This window comes from Chiloscyllium plagiosum, chromosome 7 (genome assembly GCF_004010195.1).
Source record: "Chiloscyllium plagiosum isolate BGI_BamShark_2017 chromosome 7, ASM401019v2, whole genome shotgun sequence".
In the NCBI taxonomy this organism is placed as follows: Eukaryota; Metazoa; Chordata; class Chondrichthyes; order Orectolobiformes; family Hemiscylliidae; genus Chiloscyllium; species Chiloscyllium plagiosum.
In genome coordinates, this window is record NC_057716.1 from 46,140,407 (window position 1) to 46,153,010 (window position 12,604).

The following is a 12,604-nucleotide window of genomic DNA, read 5'->3' on the forward strand; positions in this document are numbered from 1 at the left end:
AGGGTGATAAGGACAGGCCAGGGACCTATAGACCAGTGAGCCTGACATCGGTGTTGGGCAAGTTGTTGGAGGGAATCCTGAGGAACAGGATGTATTCGTATTTGGAAAGACAAGGACTGATTAGGGATAGTCAATATGGCTTTGTGTGTGGGAAATCATGTCTCACAAACTTCATTGAGTTTTTTGAACAAAGAGGATTGATGAGGGCAGAGCGCTAGATGTGATCTATATGGACTTCAGTAAGGTGTTTGACATTGGTTAGCAAGGTTAGATCTCATGGAATACAGGGAGAACTAGCCATTTGGATACAGAACTGGCTCAAAGGTAGAAGTCACAGGGTGGTGGTGGAGGGTTGTTTTTCAGACTGGAGGCCTGTGACCAGTGGAGTGTCACAAGGATTGGTGATTGGTCCTCTACCTTTCGTGGAAATGATTTGGATGCGAGCATAAGAGGTATAGTTAGTAAGTTTGCAAATGACACCAAAATTAGAGGTGTAGTAGACAGCGAAGAAGGTTACCTCAGATTACAACAGGATCTTGACCAGATGGGCCAGTGGGCTGAGAAGTGGCAGATGGAGTTTAATTCAGATAAATGCGAGGCCCTGCATTTTGGAAAGCAAATCTTAGCAGGACTTATACACTTAATGGTAAGGTCCTGGGGAGTATTGCTGAACAAAGAGACCTTGGAGTGCAGGTTCATAGCTCCTTGAAAGTGGAGTAGTTGGTAGATAGGATAGTAAAGAAGGCATTTGGCTTGCTTTCCTTTATCGGTCAGAGTATTGAGTACAGGAATTGGGAGGTCATGTTGCAGCTGTTGGAATATTGCGTGCAATTCTGGTCTCCTTCCTATTGGAAAGGTGTTGTGAAACTTGAAAGGGTTCAGAAAAGATTTACAAGGATTTTGCCAGGGTTGGAGGATTTGAGCTATAGGGAGAGGCTAAACAGACTGGGACTGTTTTCCCTTGAGCATCGGAGGCTGAGGGGTGACCTTACAGATGTTTACAAAATTATGAGGGGCATGGATAGGATAAATAGACAAAGTCTTTTCCCTGGGGTGGGGGAGTCCACAACTAAAGGGCATAGGTTTTGGGTGAGAGGGGAAAGATATAAAAGAGACCTAAGGGGCAACATTTTCATGCGCAGGGTGGTATGTGTATGGAATGAGCTCCCAGACGAAGTGGTGAAGGCTGGTACAATTGCAACATTTAAAAGGCATTTGGATGGGTATATGAATAGGAAGGGTTTGGAGGGATACGGGCCGGGTGCTGACAGGAGGGACTAGATTGGGTTAGGAAATCTGGTCAACATGGACGGGTTGGACCGAAGGGTCTGTTTCCATGCTGTACATCTCTATGGCTCCATGAATCTAAGTGGTACTTGATAGCACTGTTGATGACACCTTCCATCACTTTACTGTTGATCAGGAGGAGAATATGGGGCAGTAATTGGCCGAGTTGCATTTGACCTGTTGTTTGTGCACAGGACGTAGCTAGACAATTTTCCACATTGTCAGGTAAGTGCCAGTGTTCTAACTGTACTGGAAGAGATTGGATTGGGGATTGGCAAGTTCTAGAGCACAAATCTTCAGTACTATTACTGGAATGTTGTCAGGTGCCATAGCCTTTCTAACCCTTTCTTGATATCACATGGAATGAATCTAATTTGCTTTACTTCTCCTTTGCTCAATTCCAAAATTCTTCCAATCTGCAAACTCACAATTGAAGCTAATGGACTTAGTACTATCCTTTGACCTTGTACTATCTTTAACTTCCCTTGTTAGCCATTTTTGCCTTAACATTGTGTTTCTTTTTTAAAAAAACATGAATTCTTTAAATACTAGCCATTGCATATCGAGTCATGATACTTTAAGATATTTTTCCAATCCATCACAGCCAACTTCCTCTTCATACCTTTATAATTGCCCTTGACTTCCATCTCACATTTCCATCCTCCTCATGTGTGAGTTTAAACCCTCCCCAACAACACTACTTAACAAGAAAGACTGTAAAGTTGAACTTTATTTCTTTATTTTTCTGCCTTTATATTCTACATTTTATTTCATTTTCTGTGCTTTAATTTGGCACCAGAGAGTGGTGACACTTTTCAACACTTCGCTGTATTTTGTAACAAAATACACATGACAATAAACACATCAAAACAAATAAAATATCTCCATGTTATTAGTCCCAGCCTTACTGAAGGGTAACCCATTCTTCATCTGCAGGTTCTACCAGTCACAGAACTGGTCCAATACCCAAATCCCCTCCCTCCTATATCATTTGACGAGGTGTGTGTTCAGATGTTTGGCTGGTTGAGAATGGAGATGCAGGTCCAGACTATCAGACAGCAGCTCACAGGTGATGAGGGGATGTGGGGTTTGGTTGACAGATGGTTGATCAAGGATGATGGTGCATGGCGTACTGGCTAAACTGATGAAGAGAGGGTTGTAGGTGATGAAAGAGACAAACAGATGCCCAAACAGAAGTTGTCCAAATCCAGTTGTAGCAAAGGCCAGAAAGACAACGAGGGGTGCAGAAAGAGAGTCAGCCATCTGAGGATGTTGGCAATGAGTGGCTAATGTCACTTTAATCAAATATACTCAAAATAATTACCTGCAAATTTCAGAAAGACAATGTCAAAGACAGCTACAGGCAGTCACTGACCTATGCAGGAAAACCTAAAATCCCTTGGAACTATCGAGCCTATCCCAGCAGCCTTTGTCATTAGAGCTTTGGAGTTTTGTGCCACTGTCCAGGCACCTATGTAATATGTCCCTGTTTGTCATACACAAATTGCTAAAGCAATTCGCCAGTACTGTTTTCAAAGAGGCTAATGATTTTGTTTGACTCCTCACTGATCTTGAGAGCTAGGCTGCTAAAGCTACTGGATTTGGCTCCACACCTGGATTTCCATAAGTATAAAGAACAAATGATTGTACAACTGGCACTAAGCTTAGAGTCACTGATCTTTTCATCAAGGCAGTATTTGAGTGTGGCATCAAGGAACACTAGGAAAATTAATGGAAACCAGAGGGAAATCTCTCTATTTGCAGCACTTTTGCTGATGCCTGGGAAAACCAGTTTTCAAGAGTGGATTTTGCTACAAGTGAACCTGCTAACTGATTTTATGAGTAAACATTTTTGGCATTGATGCCTGTTAACAAACTGTTGCAGCAGCACATCCTTTGGAGAAGCACAAAATCACCAACAGCAATTTCAGGATTTCAGAATTATTCTGCGTATCTGCTGATTTCAGAAGGTGCAGTCGGTTTTAATGATGTAATTACAGTGAAGATTGACAACTTTGCCATCAATACCGTCACAAACTTCTGAGTAGTATGTATTGAGGTGTATCGTTCATTCCTGTGTTGATGGGCTTGATCTGACAAATTGCCTCAATTCTGGGTTTGTAAGCCATTCATAACTGAGAGAAGATTCATTTTGTATTGAGGTCTTAATTATACCATTAGCAAGTTCCAAATCAATCACAATCTACAAATTTAAGACCACATCAACAACTGAACAGAAATATCTGCCAACAGAAAGTTTCACATTGGAAAAAAGTGCAGGCTTTTACCATATTAAAAATTCAAATGACTGGTAGTCTTACTTCTAAAAGGAATATTTTGTCCATTCAAGATTATTACACGAAAAAGGAAATAGCCAAAACAATCATTCTTTTAAAAATATACCTCAAACATACCAGCTGAAATTAAAATTTAAATAAGTGAAATTAAATAAACTCTATTGATTCTTTTTTTATTTAAATAACTGGCTCCATATATTATACATTAACTTAAATCTCTGTTAAAGTTAATATTCCCATTTATTTACAATTTGATGTTAAGCACTATTTTCAGCTTCAACCAAATAATTTCAACCACTGGTGTGAAAGATTGAAAAACTGAGCCAAAATAAGGAAAGTAGAAACAAAATCAGTCTGGAATCATAAATTCAGTTTTCTAGTTGTAAATTGTTATTAAAATACCCTCTGGATATAAAACTGTGGCAAAATCATGTTTCTTGAAAGATGAAAATGTAAACAATGAAAACATTTGTTTGAACAGCCTGAAAACATATTCAAGTTTGCATTTATAAATTCAAACATTATTGTATGCTGGAAGATTTAACTTCAGACTTGAACTCCACAGTAAGTTCACAAATCAGTATCATCTAAACTGATGTTATCACTGGTTATGTCCAAAGACTTGAAATAAAAGAAAAATCAGTGAACAAATTCTTCTCAACAGTTATCATTTATCATCTATTTTAAGTTTGGATGTTACTCATTTGGATAAATGCATCTTCTTACTGAGTAAATGTTATGATGCTTATTAATTTATTTAAGGAATATAATTCCCCAAAGCTGTAATTAGCAACAACCCATATAATTGAACCATTCATTTCAGACAGAAATAGTGAACTTCTCAACAGAAAAGAAAACCCACACTTCGTATTACTCAAATGATAAAGTGCATCTGTTATTTATATGCCCCAAATACCGCAATCTCTGGGAACAGATGTTCCTGTCTCTCCCACTGAGTACCAACTTCCATTCTTGTAGACTGGTTGCTATCTTCAAATCAGGATGGTTTAAAATTTTATTGGTGCATTTCAGTTCCAGTCTGCAACAAACACAAGCAGTAACATATTAGAAAGTGTAAATCATTCAGGTTTCTTTCTCTTATCTCTTTAACTTCAGTAAAAAAAAACTTTGAGGAACAGAAGCAAAGTGATGTTCCCTTCAATAGTTCATGTACCAGGAAGATCCTTATGCACCTCCTCACCCCATTCTGCACAAAGTACCTGATTGTTTCTCAAACAACTTCAGAACTTTTCACTTTGCTGTTATAATCAGAAACCCATTTGAAGGTTCAAACAATCTTTGTGTGAGGGACTAATTTAACTTCTATTCATTTCAGTATGTGTTCCCCCAATCCTACTTCCAAAATGTAGTTTGTTATTCCATATACAAGAATTATAGCTGGGGTAAGGGAAATTATGATGCGGTGAGGCATGACTTAGGATGTGTGGCTTGGAAAAGTAGACTCCAACTGCGCTGTATTCTTCTATGTTCTATGTTCTATACACATTCCTATAACATTCATGTCTTGCAAAACTCTATAATATTTTCTTTAAGAGACTAAAAAGTTCTCCAGTCTTTCATCATATATAGATAGAAACATAGAAAAGAGGAGCTGGAGGAGACCCTTCAATATGATTGGGCCAATTCCCTATCTCAATGCTAAATTACTACCTTTTTCCTTTGCCCCTTGATACCTTTTAAAACCTAAACATTTATCATAAACCAGACCCTGAACATTGTAGAGCAGACCTGTGGATATTTTCTGTGCTCTCTTTAGAACCTCAATGTCTTTTGGCTGAACAGGCAATTTCAAGACACATTATGGCCTATGTACCTACAAACTGATCATAGTTTCTTTTGGCTTCTTTCCATTGTTTTGCTGTTTCCCAAACAACTTCATCCACCTATCGCATTCCTAGTTACCTTCCTCCCAACCCCACACTCCTCCCGTTTATCATTCAGCCCCCTTGCCCCCTCCCCCACCCACATTCACGATGAAGGGCTTATGCTTGAAACGTCGACTCTCCTGCTCCTTGGATACTGTCTGACCGGCTGTGCTTTTGCCAGGGCCACAATTTTTGAAGCTGATCTCCAGCGTCTGCAGTCCTCACTTTTTCCTGTTTCCCAAACAAGTTCATAAACTGAGTAGCTAATAAATGCCTTTAACATCTGGACTTGGGCTGACAAGTGCCAATTAATATTGATGCAAGATAATGTGTTAAGTACTGGATATTTTGACCAAGAAAAGGTTCAATCATCCTCAATCTTCAAAAGTGCCATGATTGCTGAGTACCAGCATCAGCATCCTATGTCCACCTTGATCAGTCATTTCACTGAACACACCAGTAGCAGACTTTGGTTACAGTGCTTCAATGATGACCACCAATGCAACTGTTTGATTGTATTGTCCGTACAGAGGTAGATAGATTCTCGATTAGTAAGGGGATCCAAAGTATGGGGAGAGGGCAGGAGAATGGTGTTAAGAAACATATCAACCATGAACAAATGGCAGAGCAGATTGATGGGCTGAAAAGCCTAATTCTGTTCTTATGTCATATGGTGTTATGAATAACCAAATATTTGTAAGTAATCAATCTGAATGAATACAGCACATGGAAGACTTCAAAGAATAAATCATTAATTAAATTTATGGTTCTTTCAAAATTCATCAGCACCAACTTCTCAGCCACTTCCTTCTAATTAAAGACAGAGATTTCATGTTTTGTCCACTTAAGGATATCTTGAATGATCATAACCATTTTTACATTGCAAATTCTCCACTTGTGTATCCATTTTCTCAAGAACATGGATAGGATCATATATTAAAGCAGTGCAAAACGGCAACTTCAGTTAGATTCATCTTTTGACTCTGTATAAAATAGTCAATTCCCCATAGCAGCTTTAAGTGTATAGTATATATTTATAATAATAAACAGTTCTTGTCAGCCCTCACTTTTTGGGTTGATTTGTTAGGCGGAGTTTGACATATTTGGAGGCATAGTTGTTGCATGGAAAGTTGGAAAATGTGACACACATGCGACGCAGAGTGCAGAGATAAGAATGCAGAAAGTGGGGAGCCCAATGACAAAGTTAACCTGGGTGAATGGATTGGTTGATGGGATGGAGCCTGGAAATATGATGTATGAGATAGGAATGGGATGGGGGCAATTACATTTTGGTTAGAATATGATGGGAGAGCAAATGGCCTGGGAAAGGGGGACTGCATTGAGGGTAGATAACAGATGAGCAGACAAGGAGCAATATATTGGGATGAAAGGGAAGGATAAAGGCTTAGGCAGGCAGCAGGAGAGAGAATGGGTGGAAGCTAACAATATGGATGGTATTGGAAGGGATAGGATGGATTGATGGGGATGATGTGAGGGATGAAAGGAATGGTATGGGTATAACATAAGAAAGATGACATGGGAGAGATGGAATGGCATGGTATGGAATAGGATGGCAAGTAAGGAGGGATAGCACGATAGGGAATAGTATGGGCGGGATGAGATGATGGAATTGGCTAAGCTTATTAATTTGACTATAAATAGTAGTGAGTTTCTGCTAGTTGCCTCATATTTCTGAATTTGTTTCAAATAGTTTTTGTCAAAGCAATAACTGATCCCAAATTGCAATCATATTTCAGAGCCTGTAATGGTTATCTCACCCATATCTGCTGTCACACTAACAAGTGGCTTGACCAAGACAGATCCTTGCTTATATCATAGAATTTTTCATATACTTACGATTAACTCCTCACTGTTTGTGATTACTATGTTCACTGGGTTAAATGTCTCTCTCTGCATTACAATTATGAAATCTGTAACAATAACTAATATGAACCATAGAAGTTTGGGAAAACTTTCTGCAATGGGGGCAACTGTAAGAAATTAGATCTAATATAATGACAAGTTAAGGCACAATAGCTTTACAAAATCATTGGCCTTAATTGGGAATGATGACCAGCTTATAAAGATGAAAAGCAAGGAAATAGTTGAGCTGAAGAGAGGATATTGGAAAGAAAGAAGGTGAGAATAAGGAAGTGAAGGCTGAGAGGTAACTACTGTTAATGTTTTGTTCATATCTCCATCTAAAGAGACAACTACTATGGCTGAATAAATCTTATTTATAATAAATTGTACTCCAAGTGTATAAATTGTCCATTGGAATCCTGTCCTCTTTCAAAATGCTATAATTGCCACCAACATCAAAAACATCATTCTCTGTAGTACTTTATCAACAAGACGTTTTACATTGTGGACCATGAACATCCTTGGTTCACGTCACCCCTGCTACCGAACCCCTAGGTACCTTCCCCTGCAACCAGAAAATATGCAAAACCTGCTGATACACCACCCCCCTCACCTCCATCCAGAGTCCCAAACAGTCCTTCCAGGTGAGACAGAGGTTCACCTACCCCTCCTCCAACCTAGTTTACTGCATCAGATGTTCCCGGTGTGGTCTTCTCTACAGCGGGGAGACCAAACGTAAACTTAAGGAACGGCCCACCAAGTATTGCATTGCAGGGGCCGACCAGACCTCCCAGTCAGCACCCATTTCAATTCTCCCAACCACTCCCTTTCCAACATGACCATCCTTGGCCTCCTCCATTGCCAGAACAAACCACAGCTCCTATTGGAGGAACAACACCTTATCTTCCACCTGGGCACCCTACAGCCCGGAGGACTCAACATTGAGTTCTCCAAATTCAAATAACCTCCCTCCCCATCCACCAACTCCCTTCCCAGCCCCTCCCCTTCCCTTCCATTGCTCCCTGCCACCAACCAGATTCATTCCTCCCATTGACCAACCAGGTTGTACCCTCTACCTGTCTTCACCTATCCCCACTTCACCATCCTGCCCCTGTCACCCCCTTTATCTGCAGCTCCCTCCACACCCACCCCCAGTCCTGAAGAAGGGTTACACCCGAAACATCGACTCCTGTACCTCCTGATTCTGGCTGGCTTGCTGTGTTCTTCCAGCCTCCTACCTGTCTACTTATTACTTTAGCAGCCAGTTGTGTTTTTCACTGTGAATCCCATGTTTGACTGAATAAAAAAATTGACATTTAATTGGAGATTTAGCCCACTGGAGAACATTAGAACTCGTTAAGTCATCTGAATTATTTTTGGACTTATTTTATCCTCTAGCTACTTTTGACTTTAAAATTTCCATCTGGTATGTCCTCACTTTAAATTGCAGTTGCGTATCTGAAAATCATAACTTTATGTGAAACAACTAACTGAATCAGATCTTCCCAACAAAACCAATGAAAACATTTTAGTTAGCTTCTGTTCATTGTTACTCAACAGAGTATAAAAAAAGGAGAGGATTTTTCACTCCCTTGGTTAATGTGAACAATAATGAAAAGGTTGAGAAAATAAAACTAAAGTTGGAAAATCAGATTCCTGATGTTGAGAAAAACGTCTCAATTTTACTTTAGGTTTAAATGGTGAATTCTGAATATTGCTTATGTCCGCAACTATCTTATTTCTGTGCATTTTTATCTCATTATAAGCTAAACACTACTCATTTCTATGTAGCTGCTATTTCTCCCTGAGAAAATAATTGGCCCCAGTTCCCAACATGATAGTCAGAGTGGTTACCTGGTGGCAGCAGCTTGTCGCTTGTTTCTCCAGGCATTCATTCAACTCTGCCTTGACCACAATATTCCTGCATACTCCATAGACACCATCCTCTTCCATCTTTCATCAAACCACCAGCCTCACTACATCATCATGGCTGCTCTCAGACCAACACGCACACCATCTCAGCCTTTCAGGATTCACTTCTGGAGCTGAAGGATATTTATGGCTTGAAGCCTCCTCTAGGTCACTTTGCGCACAGGGATGCATGTGTATCTCATTCACTTACGTAGGATGCTATGTTTACCCTTTAGCTTATTTTCTTAGCACTTTCTATTTGGAGGTTCCATCCTCTGTGGTTTGCATTATTATTTAGTGCAAAGAAAGCACAATGCAACTTGCTAAAGTTTGGAGCTCTGAACATCAAGGGATTGTATATATTGTTGTAGGACATGAAGTTACCTCAATGTCACGTCCACACCAAGTGCCAGCATTATACATGGCAAACACCCTGCATGTGCTTCAAACAAATCTTCTTGACTGAAAATCAAAGGGGAACAGTCCTTAGTGGCATTGAGGGTGATGACGGTCAGGCAAGAGGATTCCATTACAGTCAAGGGAATCATTTGATTCCAGTCCAGTTGTTTGGTTAGTCAGATGCTTAGTCCTTCAGGATCAGTATTTTTGCAGTCAAGGGATTGAGCCATAATCAGACTGGCATCTCAAGAGCAATCAGCTCATGGATTACAGGTCGACCAGTTGGAATACTGTGGAGACATCAATCCAGGGATTCGACTGTGCTCAGCTGGAACTGTTCTGACAATTCAGTCTGAGGAGTGACCTACAATCAGGGGTTTGGGCATTAAGAGCCAGTGGGCTTACCAAGTGACAGTCTATGGAGTTCTGGGGAAAATGCAAAGCTAAGTGTAGGGTTCAGGTCTATTGCCTTGGATTACTGAAGGAATGAGTACTGTGAAAGGGAGCAATACAAAATCGAAGGGTGCAATCTCATACAGCTTAAAAGGAATGGAAAGAGGGAGGGTTTTCACAAGTCACTGTCATTCTGGCCTCAATACAGACGAGTGTATGGCCAACAGGGACATGGTAATTCACAAAGTTATGGGCTCAGGGGATAATTTGGGACATTTCTGTTCAGCCCCTTTATAACCGTTAACAGAGGGAGGTGAAAGGTCACTGGGGATCAACAACAGCAGCACAAAAAAGAATCTTAAGGATAGAGTGGGGAGGTGAGGTTCATACTACATCTCAGGCAGAAATTGCAAGTCATGAAGTTATCTGTGATAGAAAGTCAACTGCAGAATAGCAATACATAATGGCTGCCACTACATAGAGAGTGGGTGGAGTAAGTTAGTGTTTTTCTCTGTAGGGTTGAACATGCCTCTTTCAGGCATCCACTGATCCACTACTTACCTGGCATCAAATTGCATTTCATTAACAGCTCATTCTTTATCCAAGAATGTCCATGAGACATTATGACATCAAGTATTTCCTAATAAAAGTATATAAAATTATGAGGTGTATGGATAGAGTGGAAATGTCAAATATTAGAGGCCATAGGTTTAAGGTAAAAGGAGCTAAGTTTAAAGGAGTTTCTTAAACATTTTACACAGAGGACGGTAAGTGCGTGGAACTATGCCAAGACAGCTAGTAGAAGCAGATATGAAGCAATGTTTAAGAGACATTTGGATGGACGCATTAACAGGCAGGGAGTAGAGGAATATAAACCATGAACAGGTGGATGGGATTAGTTTCAATTGGCATCATGGTCAGCACAGATATAGTGGGCCAAAGGGCCTGTTCTACATTCTAAGTAATCACATCCATTACATAGTTTACACTAATTGTCCATTTAAAATGTTGGATAAGAAATCTATTCAGACACTAATTGAAAATCTCACTTGGCTTTACCATTTCTGAATTACATTTCATATGTGGTACTGGAAGATAACACTTCAGACCTGCCACATTTGCATATCTAAGTGTAAGTATGAATGTACCTACTTGAAAAGGTGCAAAACTTGACCTGCTCTTGAGAAATAAGGCAGGGCAGGTGACTGAGGTGTGAGTGAGGGAGCACTTTGGGGCCAGTGACCATAATTCTATTAGTTTTAAAATAGCAATGGAAAAGAATAGACTGGATCTAAAATTAAAGTTTGAAAATGGAGGAAGGCTGATTTTGACAATATTAGGCAAGAGCTTTCAAAAGTTGATTGGCGGCAGATTTTCACTGCTGGAATTGACTGCTGGAAAATGGGAAGCCTTCAAAAATGAGATAATGAAGGTCCAGAGACAGTATGTTCCTGTTAGGGTGAAGGGCAAGGCTGGTAGGTGTAGAGAAATTGAGACTTTGGTTAAGAAAAAGAAGGAAGTATATGTCAGGTATTGACAGCAAAGATTGAGTGAATGCCTAGAAGAATACAAAGGCAGTAGGAGTATACTTAAGAAGGAAATTAAGAGGGCAAAACTGGGACATGAGATAACTTTGGCAAATAGGGTTAAGGAGAATCCAAAGGGATTCTACAAATACATTAAGGACAAAGATTGACTAGGGAGAGAATAGGACCCCTTAAAGATCAGCAAGGCCATCTACTTGTGGAACCACAGGAAGATGGGGGAGACACTAAACAAGTATATTGCATCAGTGTTGTTTCAGGATATGGAAGATATAGAACATGGGGAAATAAATAGAGACATCTTGAAAAATATCCATATTACAGAGGAGGAGGTTTTGGATGTTTTAAAATGCATGTAAGTGGATAAATCCCCAGGACCTGATCAGGGAATACCCCAGAACTCTGTGGGAGGCTAGGGAAGTGATTGTTGGGCCTCTTGCTGAGATATTTGTATTGTCAATAGCCATAGGTGAGGTGCCGGAAGACTGGATGTTGGCTAAGGTGGTGCCGCTATTTAAAAATGTGGTAAGGGAAATCCAGGGAAACTATAGACTGGTGAGCCTGACATCGGTGGTGGGCAAGTTGTTGGAGGGAATCTTGAGGAACAGGATTTACATGTATTTGGAAAGGCAAGGACTGATTAAGGATGGTTCAATATGGCTTTGTGCATGGGAATTCATGTATCACTAACTTAATTGAGTTTTTTGAAGAAGTAACAAAGAGGATTGATGAAGACAGAGTGGTGGATGTGATCAATATGGACTTAACTAAGGAATTCCACAAGGTTCCACGGTAGACTGGTCAGCAAGGTCAGATCACATGGAAGAGAGGGAGAACTAACTACAGAGGAACCTCGATTATCTGACAGGCGGGCACTATTTTGTTTGGATAATTGATTATTAGGTTAATTGATTTTCTCTGGGGCTTGGAGTTGTCCGTGAAGTCAGCTCACATTCAGGAGATGAGGCAGCAGCACATTGCGTATGAGTCCTTGGCCCCTGCCTGTCCCAAAACCCGTCCCCAA